The 18,135-nt window shown below is 53.1% G+C and overlaps 1 long non-coding RNA gene across 1 annotated transcript in view; it reads right to left on the bottom strand.

The window, feature by feature from the left end:
• Positions 1-12,158: 12,158 nt before the first annotated feature.
• LOC128888312 (uncharacterized) overlaps positions 12,159-18,135 on the bottom strand; it is a 49,572-nt gene continuing 43,595 nt past the window's right edge. Inside the window, exon 2 of the long non-coding RNA XR_008460228.1 lies at positions 12,159-12,292. This is a non-coding gene — a long non-coding RNA (uncharacterized LOC128888312). The remainder of the gene's footprint in view (positions 12,293-18,135) is intronic.

Genomic DNA, 18,135 nt, shown 5'->3' with positions numbered 1-18,135 from the left:
TGCGGAGGAGCGGGAGAGGGCTGGCATCGTGAGGGTCCTGGAGTTCAACATGAACAATTGCAGGATGGCTCACGTTATGCTGACCAGAACCGCGGAAGAGCTTAAGGCCGACGTGGTCCTGGTCTCAGAGCCGTGGGATGTCCGACCGGGGCGGTCGTGCGACCTCACTAGGAAGGCCGCCATCTGGGTCACCGGGTTCGGCGGCCGCCGGGGGGTCGCTAAACGGGGGGGGGGGGGGGGGGAGGCTGGCGACGGATTCATTCTCACACAAGTTGAGGATGTACTCGTAGCCAGTTGTTATTTCACCCCCCGGTTGGACCACGAGAGTCTGACCTGTAAGCTTGAGGCGTTAGAGGCCGCGTGTCGCAACGGGCCTAGGAACCGAATAGTGGTCGGTGACTTCAACGCGAAGTCACCGGCCGGGGGTTCGCGAACGCTCGGCCGCAAGGATCGCGTCCTGCTGGAGGTCTTCGAAAGACTGGGGCTGACACCCTTGGATAGTGCCGGCCCGTTCTCATTCCAGAGAAACGGGCGCACTTCCAAGATTGACGTGCTGGCGTGTGACGCCGTGCTTCTCCAGGGGCTGCAATCCAGCAGCATCCTGCAGGAGTACACTGCGTCGGACAACCAATACTTGTAGCACGTGTTCGGCAGGGTTGGCGGGGGCATGATCGAGCCCCGCCGTATACGGAGGTGGAGGATGGAGACGTTGGATCCGGATGTGCTGATTAGCGCTATTGGGCGCGAGGTCGCACGTCTTGATCTCTCGTCCCCCCTCAGGCCCGCGGATATAGAGGGGGCTCTGGACACCATTGAACGGGCATGCTCGTTGAGTATGGCGCCCAGGAGGCCCCCTCCCTGTCGGGGGACGGCCAAGTGTTGGTGATCCCCGGAGATCGCGTTGGCGCGTCGGTGGATGCATGCCAGTCGGAGGAGACTCCAGCGGGCGTGCAAGAGGCGGCGTCCCGAGGTACCGGTGCTTCTCGAAGAGCACTGGGTGGCTCGTCGTGAGCTCCGCATCTTTATCCTTAGGGGCAAGGAGAGGGCTAGGCGCGAGCTGTGCGGCCTGGTTGAAAGAGACGTGTGGGGGAAACTTTACCGGGTTGTCATGAACATGGTAACCCGGCGTCTCCCTCCTCCTCTGATGACGCCCGCACAGATAAATGGGGTGTTGGCTAAGCTCTTTCCGGCCCCACCGGATGCGGAGAACCGCGGCCACGGTGGCTTACAGGCCTAGCCGCGACTTGGAGGAATTTCTGCGGCGGCCGGTCCCGCCGGTTACCGAGGACAAGATGACACGAGCGCTTCGGGCCACACACCTGGAGAAGGCCCTCGGGCGCGACGGAGTCCCGGCCAGAGTCATCACCGAGGTGTCACAGGGAAGCGGTGAGTTGTTGAGGGATGTCATTGACTGCTGCCTTCGTCACCTATACGTCCCCCAGCGTTAAAGAGACTAGCGGCTGGTACTGCTGAGGAAGGCGAGGAAGGACCCTGCCTCTCCCTCCGCATATTGTCCCCTATGCCTGATAGGCCACCTGGCGGAGCTGTGGGAAAATGTTGTTAAGGTGAGGATACAGCATGCGTTAGGCCCGCATGGGTTGTTTCCGTTGCAATACGGGTTACGTGCGGGCCGAAACACGCTCCAGGCGACGTGGCACATGCAGAGCATCGCGGGGGCGGCTAAGCGCCATCAGCTGTTCTGCGTCCTCATCGCCATGGACGTGAAAAACGCTTTTAACTCCCTGGACTGGGAGATTCTGATGCAGAAGTTAGTCGAGCGAGGAATTCCCACATATCTTCGCCATGTTGTGGGGGCGTATCTCACAAGGAAGTACATCTATTATGATACAGCGGAGAGAGAGAGGCGCCGTAGAGTGGTCTGCGGTGTCCGGCAGGGGTCGGTGCTCTGCCCGCTGTTATGGAATATTTTCTATGGCGGCGTGCTGGGCCTCCGCCTTCCACGGGGGTGCACAATCATCGGGTACGCCGACGACATCCTCGTCGTGGTGACTTGCACGGACCGTGACGCACTGGATACTCGTATCCAGAGCTGTATGCGGTCCGTGGGAGGCTGGATGGCGTCTGCGAAGCTTAGGATCGCTTCGGAAGAAACTGAGGTGTTCCTGGGCAACCGGAAGTGGTTGGGAGTTGGGAGTCAGCTGGTCTCTCCGGCTGACAGTATGAAGTATTTAGGGGTGACCTTTGATCGGTCGCACAATTTCAAAGTGCATATCGAGAGGGTCACCTCCAAAGCCACCAAGGTGATGTACGCGCTGGCACGGCTTGTGCCGAATGTCGGCAGACCGGGGCAATGGGCCAGCGCGTTGTACTACAGCGTGATGGAGTCGGTGCTGCTATACGCGCCCCTAATATGGAGTCGGGCCATGAGTGTAGCAACCCGACGCCAGAAGTTGTCTTTGCCCAGCGAGCGGGGCTAATCCGGGTGTGTAAGGCCTACCGGAACGTGCCCAACGAGGTACTGCCGGTGATTGCCAGGATACCGCCCATCCTCCTGAGGATCGAGGAGAGGTGTCGACTGTTCGAGGTCCTTGAGGGCCATAGAGCGGAACCGCACGCTCGCACGGCCTACGAGCTCCGACTGGCCATCGAGCGTATCCGTCAGGACACGCAGGGGGCCTTCATTACGAGGGTCGTTACCGCCAAGGCCGACTATGAGCGCGACCTTGAGCGGGAGGCGATGCACTGCGAGCTCGGTATTTGCGCGGAGGTAGGGTGGGCCTGCCTGTCCGCCCAAGCGACACCGAGGACGGGCCCAGGGACTTGGCGGGGTGACCCGTTGGGTACCCATCACTCTCTGGGCAGGCCCATGTAGAGAAGAGCCTCCAGCAGTATATACATGTATATATATATGCAAAATATATACTACCTTATATTATTGAAAAAAATAAAATAAAATAAAATAAACTATCAGCTAGTTGTAGCATGGGCCTTCGATGAAAAGGTACACCCTTGCTGTGTCTGGCGTGGGGGTGTTACATCCGGCCTTGCCGGTGTCCCTTTTCATCGACCTCGCATTGCGAATAGTTAAGATCAGTAGACTTTTAAGAATGCGCACGAACCACAATTCGGAAATTGTGTTACTAAACCGATTCGCGTGAACCGCAAGTCAGCAAACAAGCGTCAGCGATATTAAGCTCTTGCGCACGAATCGCCCATTGAATTTGGAACTTGCTCCAGATTCGGGAAATGTGGCAATTAAGATTCCGAAATTACGAATTGCGCCAGGCAAGGATCTGGGGCTATATAAACCCGTGGTCACGACCACGGACAGATCTTTGTGTCTTATTATTTTGGCAGTCAATACTCTGTAGTCACGGACGGGTTAATCTCTCGCGTTAGTCTTATTTAGGTATCGTGTATCGTATTTCCAGCTAAGTAAAGAGTTCGCGTAACTGAGAACATACGCACTAAAGATAGAGTCACTTCGGAGTTACCTACGAAAGTCCGACGTTTATTATTCGCCAATTATTAGAGTCCCGTGTCGCGAGTGTACAACCAGACCAGATCCTCGCAACAACCGAGCCCGGGACAACCTGACAACGCCGCTGATAGCATAAGATCAACGATTGGTATTGTTAAAACCATCTTCAATTCTATAATTTATATTCTTGTTTGTATGTAATTCCAAACTCAGTTTTGTTTCATAATTATATTTGTTAATACTTAAACGTGACAATCATTATAGAATCCTAGAATTCCTTCTTTTGCAATTAAATACAGATAAGGTGAGCTTTAGCTCTTTAACCGAAGACAAGAATCCCAAAAGAAAGTCCCAAACTAGTTGGGACGTAACACGGCTGCGGGCCGTTCTACGGGTCCACCGGAAAGAGGGTATCCACAACACGCTCCACAACAGGGGGGTCGAGGGACTCCGTGACAGGGGGGCGTCCGGGCGCATGCGATCCAGCACAATGCGATATGGGCGTCCCCATGGATCCTTGTCTAGAGTCCCGTGGAGCTCACCTCAGGCGCTCACATTCACCCTCCCGATGTCGTGCTGGAGGTCCACCGCGGCCTGTCGGTAGGCCTTTTTTTTTTTATTTTTTTTTATTTTTTTTTTATTTTTTTTTATTTTTTTTTAACGAGGGGGAAATGCATTAAGCACACCCGGCGATGTAGGGTTCTTTCGCCAGGTAGTGTGGGACTCCCAGCGGGCTCGATCGCCCGCGGTATACCCACTTAAACCCCCCCGATGGCCAACGTCGGGCATTACGGCGGCCGTGAGCACTCTAAGAAGAACTCCACCACGGCCGCCGTGCCCAGGCTCCCCTAATCGTTGGGGAGCCCATCTCATTCATTCTCTCGGCGCCAGGGGCCATACCCTGACGCCGACCGCCTTGGGACCGGTCACGAAGACGGCGGCGCCCTACCGCCAGCCGTCTCGGTCCCCGCAGCCCCTCGCGCGACACGCCGGGTCACCGTGACTGTGACCCATGACAAACGTGGGCGCAAGGGGCCGTCTCACCATTCTGGCCGCCCTCGATCAGGAAGGCCGGCGGGCAGGCAGGCCATTAGGTGCTCCGGCACCCCGGTAGTGATCCCTCCAGCTGTGTGGGAATCGGCCGGTAATACGGCCGGACGCCGCCTCCAGGCCCGCCTAACCCGTCTTCTCTCTTGACGAGCGGGATCGGAGCGTTCCCGATACCGCTCGTCTGCCTCCTTCTGCGATATGACTGCATCGCAGAAGGAGGCTACCGCATCCACGACCTCTCGCTGTCGATCATGGCAGCAGCGAGAGGTCCCCACCAATCTGTATTTGGAGTGCCCGCTATTGGCCAGCAAAGGACGGACACTCCTCCAACGTGTGTTGGGCCGTATCCAGCATGGCCCCACACTGATGACACTCGGGCGTCGCCTCCGCACCCACCTTATGCAGGTACTCACCGAAACTTCCGTGCCCGGTGAGCACCTGCGTGAGCCGCCGGTCGGTAGGCCTCGTACAGCCTAGCCTCCCCCGCCGTGTTGCGGTTGCGTCTTCGGCGGACTCTCGTGAAGCGACGTCGCGCCGCGCTACGGTTATGTAACCGGAGGTCAGCGCCCGCCGCCCACTCCACGACGGCCCGACCTCTCGCGTCCGTCGCTGGGCAACCCCACGCCGTGGACTTGGCGTTAAAGTCGCCCAGCACGAGCGTTCGGGCCACCGGAGAGCGGGAGAAAGCGTCCGGGACCTCATCCAGCAGTCACTCGAAGGCCGCGAGGGGGGCGCTCGGAGGGGCGTAAGTGCCGATCAGGGCCAGGCCCGCGCTCATGCCGTGGGAAGACATGGGAAGCGCCTGGATCACGCAAGTACTCGCAGGACGCTTCTCAGCTTACATGAATCCCGGGGAGAGGGTGTTAGCTTCCCCCACCACCTACTCTATGAGACCCCGGGCGGAGGGACCCGCCCGGTGTCCCCATCCCTGGGGCCGTCGGAATGGGCTTCCCATGCCCCCGCTCGGTCCACCCACAGCCCCCGGCATCTTCGTGTCCGTACTGGTTCAGGAAACAAAGAGCTTCCTGAACGCCAGGACAATAAGACGCCGACACCGGTAAGGGAGCCCCCGTTGGTCCATGCCCGTCCCCACAGGACCTGTTGGTCCAAGTGGAGTCGACATTCACCGCCTCCATGCGAGGCACATGTCGTCGCGGGGGCGCCCCTCGCGGCCCCCCATTATTCATACCCCCACGCAGGGGGGTACGCCGGCCCGAGGGACGTCCCCGCGCCCATGTCTTTCTTGCCGAGCCCGGGTCTCTTTCCCGGGCTCGCTCGGCGGCCTCCTTCTGCGACATAACCTCCTCGCAAAAGGAGGCCGACGCTATCCACGACCACTCGCTCGAGGCCATGTGGTCGACCATGGCCGCGAGGGAGAGGTCCCACCCACCCACTGCGACTTTTAGGGCACGCCGCGGCGCGGCCCATGGCGGACACTCCTCGAGTGTGTGTCACGCCGTGTCCACCTCCTCGCCGCAGTGGTGACACTGCGGTGTCGGCTCCCGCCTCATCCGGTGCAGGTACTCTCCAAAGCATCCATGCTTAGAGAGCACCTTTTCTTTTTTTTTTATGTGTGGAAATGCATTACGCATGCCCTTCCTTCCCGGGGGGGGGGAGGTAGAAGTATGCGGGACACAGCCCTGGCCATACCCGATAAAACCACACACACACACATCATAGATAAATGGAGGCTGCCTGGATCACGCGTGTACTCAACAGGACAGCCTCCGCTATACATAAAATACCATGCTTGGGAGTTAGCCCCCGCTTTCCCTACGCTAAAAAGACCCCGGGTGGAGTGACCCGCCCGGTGTCCCCATCCCATGAGAGCCTTCGACGAAAGCTTCCCGAGCCCCCGCTCAGTCCACTTACAGCTCTCTGGCATCATCGTGTTCTGTCCATGGCGTAAGACCCCTACGATAAGGCCCACCCGGGGGGAGCATGAGGCTGAACGCACGCTTTCCTGGCACTGGGGCAGTTGGTCGAGGTCATCATGCCTCTTCTACAAACCTCCAAGTCAGGTCAAAAACCACGACCTAGCTGATATTCCCTTACAGCAGAGTGGCGCTTCGGCGTCCTCCTGGGCGGGAAATTTCGGCGAAGTCGGTGGGCTGCGTCCGTTCAAGTCCACTTACCGCACCTCCTCGTGGTGCTCCTAGGTCTCCGCTTTAGGAGTCGGCGCTCGCTTGCTGGATGCGGAGGGCGAACGCGGTGAGCTGGCATCTGGCGGATCCTCTGTTGACGACATGGCAAGTTTGGAGGCATGAGTACGGCGCCCACCCGCAATGGGGTGCTTTGGCAATGACCATGGACAACCGAGGATTAAGCGTTTACAGTGCAGAGGGCGTCGGATCCCTCAGTACCGGCGCGGTGAGAAGTAGTCGACCAGGCTCCCCCGTGTCGTTATCTTACGACTGGGAGAACCCCGGGATGGACCACCAGGCCTCCGGGTTCAGCAATGCGCCTGGTGAAGAGACGTCTGTAGCGGGGATCTCCTCCGCTGCGGCTTCTCGCGCAGCCCGTCGTCCAGTTGGAGAGGGTGGAGGGGCGAGAGCTCCGCTCCGGTCGCCTCCTGGCGGTTGTAGACGCGTCCGGCACTGGCGCTGACTCCGACGGGTCAGACAGCTCGGTATGGTCGGCGCGCTCTCTGCAGTCGCCGCTAAGGAGAAAGCGAGGTCGACCCCCTACTGCTGGGGATTGTGTCGGCCTCGCTGACGCTAAGCGAAAGCCTAGCGAGATGGAGCAGCGCCTGGCGATGGACGTCGCGGACCATTTAGTGTCCTCCGTTCGGATCCCCTGGTCCTGCAAGCCCCTTAAGGGCGAAGAGGAGCTGGCGGCGGAGATGCGCCACGCGCCGACCGCCGAACTGGGCTTTTGGATTTTCGAGAGCTCGAAGGCGGTCCTGAGGATTGCGAAATGCTCCAAAAACCTTCAGGGGCCGATGGTGCGCCAGCTGCGGATTGCAGCGGCCACCATCAGACACGCTGCCGTCGAACAGGCGAAGCGTGTCAAGACCTCGGCCCAGGAGGTGGAGCTGGAGCGGACGGTCGCCGAGTTCAGGGCCCGCGTAACCGAGCTGAAAGCCCGGCTTGCGCGGAGCCCGATCGCGCCTGCCGCGGTGCCGTCGGTGCCGCCGCTCGTTGATCAGGCGGTATCGGTGCCGGTGCCCCCATCGTGGCCGAGTGCGTCCTCGACGGCGAGGTCGAGTCGGTCTACTGCTTCGAGGCCTGCGCCCGCCGGTCCGTCACGGAAGCCTGCGATGGACGGCGCGACCCTCGCGCCGGGCGTGGACGTCGAGGGCTTCATCCGTCGCCTCTACGGCGAGATGGTGGTGCGCCTCGCGGCGCGCCTGGTGGCGGTGTCGCTGGTGACCGCCGCGAGCGGGGCTCCGCAGCGGGTGCCGCGGGCCGCGCCGCGCCCTCCTGCGGGTCCCTCCCAACCTGGCCCCTCGACGGTAGGGAGCCGCCCCGGGACAGTCAGCGGGGAGCCCGCGAAAAGGAAGAGAGGCAGAAAGAGGAGCGGGAAGAAGCAAGCGGGTGGCGCCGCTGCCCATCCTGCTCCGGCCTTGTCGGGCCGAGACTGGCCCTGTGCCGCGCCTGCCCCGGCACCTGAAACATAGTCGAAGGTGCTCAGACGCAAGGAGAGGCGTGCGGAGACGGCACGCTCTCGCACTCGCGGGGCGTGGCCGGCTGGAGCTCTAGCTGCAAAGAGGGCCGAAGAGGACGGCGGTATCCCTCACAGTCGCCCCGGGCAGCGCCATGACCTATTCAGAAGTCATGGCAAAGGCGGTCGATGGCGTGCGGTTACGGGATGTCGGGGTAACCGGCATCCGGTACCGCAAGGGGCAGATCGCGTCCTCCATTTTGGAGATCCCGGGCCCGGACAGCGCTGCCGGGCGGACCGCCTGGCCGGTCGCCTGGCGGAGCTGTTCGCCGGCACGGACCTGAGGCCAGGCCGATTAAATCCGCCGAGGCACGGGTTAGCGCCCTGGACGAATCCGTCACGGCCGACGGCGTGGCGGCGGCAGTTGCCGCGGTAACCGGGTGCCCGGTGGACGAGTTCCAAACCGGCATCATCCGGCGTTCCGGGTCCGGGCTGGGCACCGTCTGGCTCCGCTGCCCGGCGGCTGCCATAAGGGCCCTCCTAGCGGCTGGCCGCCTGCTCGTCCGCCTGAGTGGAGGCCAGTAACTGGTTCGCCGGCCTGGGGTTTACCGAGGGGGAGCTCGGGATGTCCGTCGGGCGAATGGTGGGCAGGAATACGGCACCAGGGCCCGACGACATCCCTAAGCGGGCGCTAGCTTTGGCGCTGCGCGTCCTGGGTCCCCGGCTCAGGCGGCTGTTCGACGGCTGCCCAGAGTCGGGGCGGGTTCCGCTGGCCTGGAAGCAGGCCCAGATGGTCCGTATCCCGAAAAAGGGAAAGCCCGCGGATTCGCCCTCCGCGTATCGGCCGATCTGCCTCCTCGACGAAGCGGGCAAGCTCTTCGAGCGTGTGCTTGCTGCCCGCCTGTCGAGGGGCCTGTCCGACGGGAGTATGCAGTTGACTGGCTGCCAATACGGTTTTCGCGAGGGCCGGTCGACGCTTGATGCGATCGACCACGTTCATGCCCTCGCGGACCTGGCGGTCTCCCGGGGTGGGGTGGCGTTGGCGATGTCGAGACATCGCCAACGCATTTAACAACCTGCCCTGGGGCACGATCCGGGAGGCTCTCCGAGAACACGGAGTGCCTTCATATCTACGAGTCGTGTTAGCCGACTACCTGTCGGACAGGTGGATCGAGTACCCTGGCAGAGGCGGGGTGCCGATACGTCGGAGGGTCAGGCGAGACGTGCCCCAGGGGTCCGTTTTAGGACCCCTGTTATGGAACTTGGGGTACAACTCGGTGTTGCGCGGGTTCCTCCCACCCGGTGTCTTTGTGGTCTGCTACGCAGACGACACATTGATCATCGCGGTGGGTCGGGATGGGACCAGGGTCCACAGGCTGGCGGAACTAGCGGCCGCGATCGTGGTCGCGAGGATCCAGGCTCTGGGGCTTCGGATCTCGCCGCAAAAGACGGAGGTAGTCATGTTTCATGGGCTACCTCTGACGCGGTGGGTACCCCAGACCTGGATCCGCGTGGGTGATGCGGCTGTCCGGGTCGAGGGCCAGATGAAGTATCTGGCTCTCGACCTGGACGGCCGGTGGCGCTGAGAGGGGCATTTCGACCGTCTGGTCCTCCGAATTGAGGCGGTGACGACCCTGTTAGGGGTCGTGCGATCCATGGCCCTATACGGGTCACCCGTATGGGCGTGCGACCTGGTGGCCTGCCATCGTGGACGGCACCTGCTCTGCTGCGTTCAGCAGCATATGGCCATCAGGATCGCGCGCGGGAATCGCACGATCTCCTACGAGGCGGCGGCCGTCCTAGCGAGGGTCGTCCCCTTTGATTTCCAGGCGGAGGCACACGCCGACGTGTAGCTGGACTCCGCGCAGCACTTGCTGGAGGAGTGCCCGGCCTTCTCGCGACAGGGGACCTCTCGCTCCCGGCAGTCGTTTCGGCCATGGCCGAGAGCGAGAGGTCCTGGAACACGGTGTCCTCCTTTTGCGAGACTACTGTCTCGCGGAAAGAGGATGACGAGCGAGATCGGGAGCGCACCGATCCCGCTCGCATAGAGAGGAGGAGGTTGAGGCGGGCCAGGCGACGGCGGCTAGCTGCCGCCCCTGCCGCAGGGGGGACTGGTCCCCCCCCTCCCCGTAAACCCTCACCTCCTTCTGGCAGTCTGCGGCGTAGGGCGGCCCTGCACACGTACCGGGGAGCTCAAGCTTTGGGCTCGCCGACTGCCAGCAGGGCCGTTGGGCATGGGCGCGGGGGTCGTCACCCGACGCCCCCCCCCCCCACTTCTTTGGAACATGCCCAGCGCTTGCGCCGCGGGAGGCCGTTGGCTCCATAGCGGCATATTTCCTTGTGGGTCGGGGAACAGAATACGCCCACAGTAATCCCTGCTTGTCGTAAGAGGCGACTAAAAAGGACAGGCGAGACTGCGGGCTGTGGCACCCACGGTCAGGTGGGGAGGTATTCACTCCCCACCGAAGATGGCACTCCTCCCTTCGTTTGGGGGGGAGAGGCGCGGGGGGGGAGGCACCGTTAGCGTTCGTAAGAGATCCCGGTGCCCCTCCCCAATGCGCCGTGGCCGGCCACCGTGAGGTTTTAGTGGGTATTCCCCTTGATATCAAATCGAAGGGCGAATCCCACACTACCCCCTCCTTATGAGGGGGCGTGCGTAAACGAATTCCTCACGTAAAAAAAAAAAGAACTGGTTAGGATTGCTTATTCCTATGGTGAAGGTTTAATAACGATTTAACAGACCTTTTAAAGTTAACAAATGATTATATATTCAAAACTGAATAATTCTAATAATACAATTGTACAGTGTCGTGTTGTCGCGGTTAGTGTATGAATTTAGTTACCTAATCGACGTGATCGACGTGACTTTACTAAGTAACTCTTTTGTACTAATCCCCCGAGTAACGAAAATCATGGGTTTATATACCCCTAGATATTGGTGGGGTATTACTCATAAAGTGATTACATTTTTTCTTTAATAAATTTCTTGCAATGCGTTCCGCATACTTTTGAAACCTTAAAGGATTCAAACTGATCTTCCATTTTCTATTATTCTAAGTCATTCACTATAGAAATTATCTTTATAAAAAGAAATGAGACCCCCATAAGAAACTTCAAAAAAGTGAAAAAATTACACCAAGTACATAAAAAAGTGGAGGACTTAAAGAGTAATCATAAAAAAATATAAGATCCCAGCAAAGTGCAAAGGCGACACTGTATAACGCAATGAAAAATTCGGTGCTTTCCAACTATGCGCAGCTAAAATGCTGTGTTCAACAGTGCAGACGTTCAGACCCTAATGACAACTCATGTAAACTGACTGCTCCGCACTTTGACAGCGAAATGAAGAAGCTAAATAGTGTTGTTACACCCGGCCCTGCCGGTGTCCCTTTTCATCGACCTCGCATTGCAAATAGTTAAGATCAGATACTTTTAGGAATGCGCTTGACATACGATTCGGAAACCGTTTCTCGGGAACCGAATCGTGCGATCTGCGAATCAGCGAAATAGGCGTCAGCGCTCAACGCCAGCACATCCGCTGAACTTGAATTCTCGTTGCGGCTCGTGCCATGCGCGGATCAGCTAATACATAAACCCGTGGACACGCCCCACGGTGCTCTCTTTTTTATTCCGCTGTCAGTACGTTCTCATCGTGGTGATTACCGAAATCTTGTAGTCGCGGACAAGTTAACTTCACGCGTTGTCGTTACCTACGAAAGTCCGACGTATAATCGGTTAAGATCACATCGAACCTTTATCCTTAATCGAACACGCACTCAGCGTCGCGCTTTGGTCGTCAAATACTAAATTATTGTAGTCACGGATAGAGTAATCGTACGCACGCCGCGTCGTTACCGAGGAAAGTACGTTGTTAATTAATAGAGACCCGTGTCGCAAGCGATAGTTGTCGACAAACAGATCCTTGCAACAGCACAGCCCTGGGACCACACAGATAACTGGTACAACCAAACTGTAAGACCGACAAGCGGTAACGTACCTACGTAATTGTATACCTGATTTTCCAAAACCGATATTGTAATATAAACTCGTTATTTTGTAACAATACATATTTATATGCTGAACCTTGAAAACAATCATTGCAATCCCGAATTGCTCTTTCCCGTTAGCGAATACAGTTAAGGTGAGCTTTAGCTCTTTAATTGAAGACGAAGATCCCAAGAAAGAGTCACAGATAAGCTGTGGGACATAACAAAATTGGTGTCGGAAGTGGGATACGTCTTCCTTGCTAACGAAGCGAGTTTTCCTTAGCACGAAACTTATCTGTATTCAGTTTCTAAATTTAGGAAATTTAAACAAGTTTTAGATTACATTATCATAAATAATTATCGTCACAATGACAACTCCAGAGATAAGACCACCTCCCCTACCCACTTCAACCCCGCCGATAGGACAGTCCGATGCAGGACGGTCAAGGGAATTTGAAATGACCGCGAGTGAGATTTATATACAACGCGAGGACGAAAATAGAGTATGTCGCGCAATTAACGCAGTTTCATATTTTGAACCGGGAGTTACGTCGTTAGAAAAATTTTTTCTCCACCAAGGCAAGGAAGGAGTGCGTCGCGAAACTAAACACCACCAAGACGTACGCAACACTATGATGAATAGCAACAAGATAGGGCACCGCGCCAATAACACAGAGAAAATCGGAGTCAGACGAAACATTTAAACTCCTACGGCGCCCGCTCACGCAACGACAACAGAGCGGGCGCAGACCGCGCGACCTCCTCAAATTCGAGGACGGTAACCTTCAAGAACGAGACCCCGAGGACTCCCTCCAAAAGGCACCCGTCCCGCGAATTCGCGTCAAAGCGAAGGAGTTGGGTGCAGGAGAAGGCGAATTCGTAATTGATACGGAAGCCGTATTAAGCATAGTAGAATTAGACGCAGTTCACCCTGACGCACCCGTCGTTAATCGCGACCGGTTCGAAATAGAAGGATTAAAGGGAAAAATTCATACTGAGGGCGCCACTTGTATGAAAATTAACGGTAGCTGGGCGCTATTTTATGTTGTTAAAAATTCAAATTTACCTCCAGGAATATCAGGCCTGATAGGTAGTTCGTATCTCCTACAAGAACAGGCCTCTGTATCGTATTTTCATCGCTCGTTAGTAACAACTAGTCGCCCGATACACCCGATACGATTCTCTAATTCAGCCGCAATGAACGATGCTCTTCGATCGTGCGAAAGGGGACGAGAAACCTTGCAGGCTTTCCTCGCCGAACATCCAGAATTAGAAAACGAGTCTCAGGAAAATTTGGAACAAGCACCTCCATCACGTCCTCTTACACCACTCTCCGAAGAATAGCTCGCTGAACACGAAGCATATGATTTGGGAGAATATGAAATTAGCTACCCTTCTCATGACGAACGATTAGATAATATCATGGACAAATTGAAATGAGATCATTTAGACAACGCAGCACGTAAATTGGTTAGAAAGACAGTAGAGAAATACGCGGACAGATTCTTTGTTCCCGATTGGAAAAAACTGAAACCGCAACACATTCGATTTCCACAACCAACGCTGCTCCTGTATTCACGCGACAATACTCGTTCACACCGTTTCAAGAGGAAGAAATTAAAAAAACAAATTAGCAATCTTGAAAATTTAGGAATAATCGTTCCATCAAAATCTCCTTATAAATCCCGAGAAAATCAGAGCAGTATCGGGATTTCCAATTCCAAAAAATAGAAAGGGCCTTAAACAATTTTTAGGACTGGTAAATTACTATAGACGCTTCATTCCTGATATGGCAAAACGCGCAAAACCACTTACGAATTTAACCAGCATTAAGACCTCTTTCACTTGGATAGAAAGCCATCAGGCAAGCTTCGAAGACCTAAGACAAGCCATGAATCATGAATGAATCAATGAACCATTTATAATAACGACAGACGCTTCCGATATAGCGGTCGGTGCAGTTCTAAGCCAAGGAAAAATCGGATAAGATCCGCCAATCGCATACGCATCACAAGTAATCACGTGGGCCGAACAAAATTACTCTACCACGGAAAAAGAATGTCTAGCTGTTATTTATGCAGTAAAACATTTTAGGACGTACATTTATGGACGGAAATTTTTCCTCGTTACCGATCACCGTCCATTACAATGGCTATTTTCGATTAAAGACCCAACATCGCGGCTCGCACGCTGGAGAATATTACTCGCTGACTACGATTATGAAATAGTTTACAAACCAGGCCGAGTAAACGCAAACGCAGACGCTTTATCGCGAAACCCCGTACCACACGCTTTTCCAATTTCTCGGATGTCACGGATCCCGAGACAAATCAAGAAGGAATCGGACAACGGGTTAAAATGCGGCGGGAAGAACAACCGAGACCTAATTATGTAGAACCATTAACTGTTATTGTAGAAGAAACATTCAACGATAACGGTCCTCCTTCGGCGATAACACAAACGGAAAACGACCTAGAAATTGTCGAACCACAAGCAAATTCAACGTTAATGGGTATAAACGCAACGCGGCTAGAGGAATTCGGAAACGAGAGCGACGAAGACGAAAGAACTCAAACCTGCGATCCCATTTGGCTTAGTCCGGACTTCTCTAAGGAAGAGATAGATTTCTTGAACAATATCGATGAGAAAACGGAGCCAGAAAATCTAGAAAGCCAGGGCGAAAGCATGAGGTCAGGCAGGGATAATGCACAGAAACTAGTTACAGCACCGAAACGCGTATCTTGGTTGTTGCCTCCACCTGAGGAAGCATTGAAAGTCCCCCAATCAACGATGATCATGCCAAATACTAGCGCACTCATGGATGAAAAGAATTCCAAGTCTGATACAATGTAAACACATCAGGAATCGTCTTCAGCAGAGTTAATGTCCGAATTCGACAAATTTATGGATAAAATGAAATCACTAGCTACATCAGAAACTTTTGGCTATTCAAGCCATGGCCACCCTCCGAAACAAGGACCAAGACCACGACCACAAGCAAAATGCGAAGTAACCATTTCGGAATCAACCCTTACATCTATTTCAGATAATTATGTCCATTTTATACCAGTCGATTGTATATTAACCAGTCAAATAAGTAAAACTTTCAAAGCACTCGGGTTACTTCAGGAAGCGAGCCTATTAACGAAAGATCTAATAGAAGGATAAGTAATAATTGTTCCTCACGAACAATGGAAAATCCTTAACGTCATCGGAACAAAAAGCTTCTTCCACGAGATAAACGAATCAAAATTAGAACGCTTGCTAACCGTTCTCCGAACTACGATAGAGAAAGAGCGCATTACCTCGTTCCGAATAGCAGCGCACGGCGAAACCTTACACCGTTTCAACGCAAATATCCTTAAATTACATTTAGAAGAAATATTCTGGAATATACCAATAAAAATTACAGTATGCACAGGGAAAATTAAAGTGCCCGGGGAAGATCAACGCGAGGATATCATCCGATATTATCACGAAAGTTTAATAGGGGGACATAAAGGAGTAACAAAAACCTATCAGCGAATACGAAGTCACTTCAATTGGCCGCAAATGCGTCGGGACATTGAAAACTTCGTACGAAACTGTCGCAGTTGTCAAGAACAAAAGTTCGTCCGAATAAAAACTCGTGAACCAATGCTTATAACGGATACACCAGCCAAACCGTTCGACAAAGTGGCTCTCGACACTGTTGGTCCTATCCCTATGACCCCTAGTGGAAATCGGCATATCGCAATTTTCGGAGCACCGCGCGCTATTCTGACCGACCGCGGAAAAAGTTTTATCAATAATTTAATGCAAGGCATAGCTCGCGTATTTAGAATAAACCACGTTACAACATCTGGTTACCGTCCCCAGACTAACGGCTCACTAGAAAGGAGCCATATCGTTCTTACCGAATATTTAAAACACTATTTGGAAAGATACGAAGACTGGGATTTGCTATTGCCCTTTGCGACCTACTCGTACAACACTTCGGTACACGAAGCGACGAACTTTACCCCGTACGAAGTAGTATTCGGTCAGTTAGCCAGGGACCCATTTACGCCGTTGTCTCGTAACGAAATTCTAACTTACCCATCATATGTACAAAATTTGGTACAGCGATTAGACGAAATTCGCTCAATAACACGGAAAAATATAGATGACAGCAAATTACGTTCCAAATTATACTACGACCGTAGTAGTAACAAAATTAATTTCAAACCAAATGATCTCGTCTATGTGTTAAAAGAACCGCGAGTAGAAAAATTCGATTCACACTATGAAGGACCATTTAAAATTTGCGATATCACGGATCAAAATAATGCTATTCTAATGAAGCAAAATGGTCAAAAATTCATAAAACACTTCGATAAGCTAAAACATGCACATTCCAAGGAAAAACCGCCTTGAAGGTATTTGGTATCGGTCAACAATAGCCGATACGGTAATAGAAAGCTTAATAAGTAAAAACTTTAACCTTGCCAACTTAAGCAACAGATCTAAAAATAAATAATAAAATTTATTATCTAATTCTAAAAATGCGTAACTCTTGACCACACTGTATTAATACAACGCTCGAGTTCTTCACATTTCCAATGTCGGACGCGCATGCCGCCACGTCGTCAGCACAAATACCAAATGTTTAGTACAGTAAATTCCCGAGACACCTGACCGCTGATTTCCGACCTCATACGGGAATCCGCTCACCCCTTCCCATGTCGCGAAACATTACCGAAAACGAAAATTTTTTAATTTATTTATTAACAGCGCATAATGGAGAATTTGTCAATCACGGGAATGCTCTGCTGCATCCTATGGATGTTTAGCACAGCCAACGAGATCGAAGGGGATTATGAAATTACACCTGTCAAAAGTAACCCAGGCTTGTTCTATGAAGAAGAATTACCCATTAGGATTTTCCACGCAAAATGGAAAATAGTAACAGCCATAGGTGTTCAAGATATTCTCGACGCAAAGCCACTTATTCTACCACAAATGGAAAGGATCAAAACACTTTGTGACAATTACAGCTGGACACACTGTCCTGCGGATACAATTAGAATCGATTTAATACGAAAATTATCAGATGCATAGCAGTACGAACAACTTTTACGTAACAGTCTAACAAACCCAATGGCCACAAAATCACGAAGATCAGCACCTTTGGGATTTATCGGTACAATTAGTAACGCCCTTTTTGGAACACTTACAGAGGACGACGCAAAATATTATAACCAGGAAATAGACAAAATTTACAAAGACCAAAAACACTTAACAGAACTATTGGGAAAACAGACGCACATTGTTGGATCAGAATTCCAAGACATTCATCGAGAACTAATAAAATTAAGGAATTCTTCCTTAATAATGGATAACAGAATAAAACAGTTAACAGCAGGTCTCCTTAAACTCGATAAAGTCGAGACAGAGATGGAGTTACAAAGAGCGACAACGTCTTGGACGTATGGACGTGGACTAGGCACGTGGACGAATACCTTCAGGCCTTACTAATACTGACAGACGCAATAATGTTTGCTAAATTAGGAATATTACACCCAGCTATATTGTCACCCGATCAACTCGAACTAACATGTACCCGTATTAACCAATCAACACCATATGAATTTCCCCTCTCCCTAACAGAACTACGATCAGAAAGATTTTATAGAATAATCACAATCAGCACAATATATTCAAATGGAAGAATGCTAATATCAATCGAAATTCCCCTCCTAGATAAAGCACCCTTCAATCTATATCGGCTACATCCATTACCATCCTTTTTACCAATTTCACATAACATTTCCAGTGCCATCGCAATCGATGACTCTCATAAGGAATATCTCTTGCCAACGGAAAGCTTCATACAAGAATGTAAGATTCATCCCACCAAACACATCTGTCAGCTTACATTGCCATTATACAGCCTAGAAGAAGCACCAATTTGTGAAATCGACCTTCTTATTCAAAAACGTACCATAGAATGGAAAAACTGTAACATAAGATCATTAAAATCAACTAGCATATTTATCAACCAACTCAAAACTACAAACACATGGCTATACTCTG

The sequence above is a fragment of the Hylaeus anthracinus genome, unplaced genomic scaffold (genome assembly GCF_026225885.1).
Source record: "Hylaeus anthracinus isolate JK02 unplaced genomic scaffold, UHH_iyHylAnth1.0_haploid 11991, whole genome shotgun sequence".
Lineage (NCBI taxonomy): Eukaryota > Metazoa > Arthropoda > Insecta > Hymenoptera > Colletidae > Hylaeus > Hylaeus anthracinus.
The sequence above is the reverse complement of the archived record's forward strand: the minus strand, read 5'-3'. Positions and strand labels throughout refer to the sequence as shown.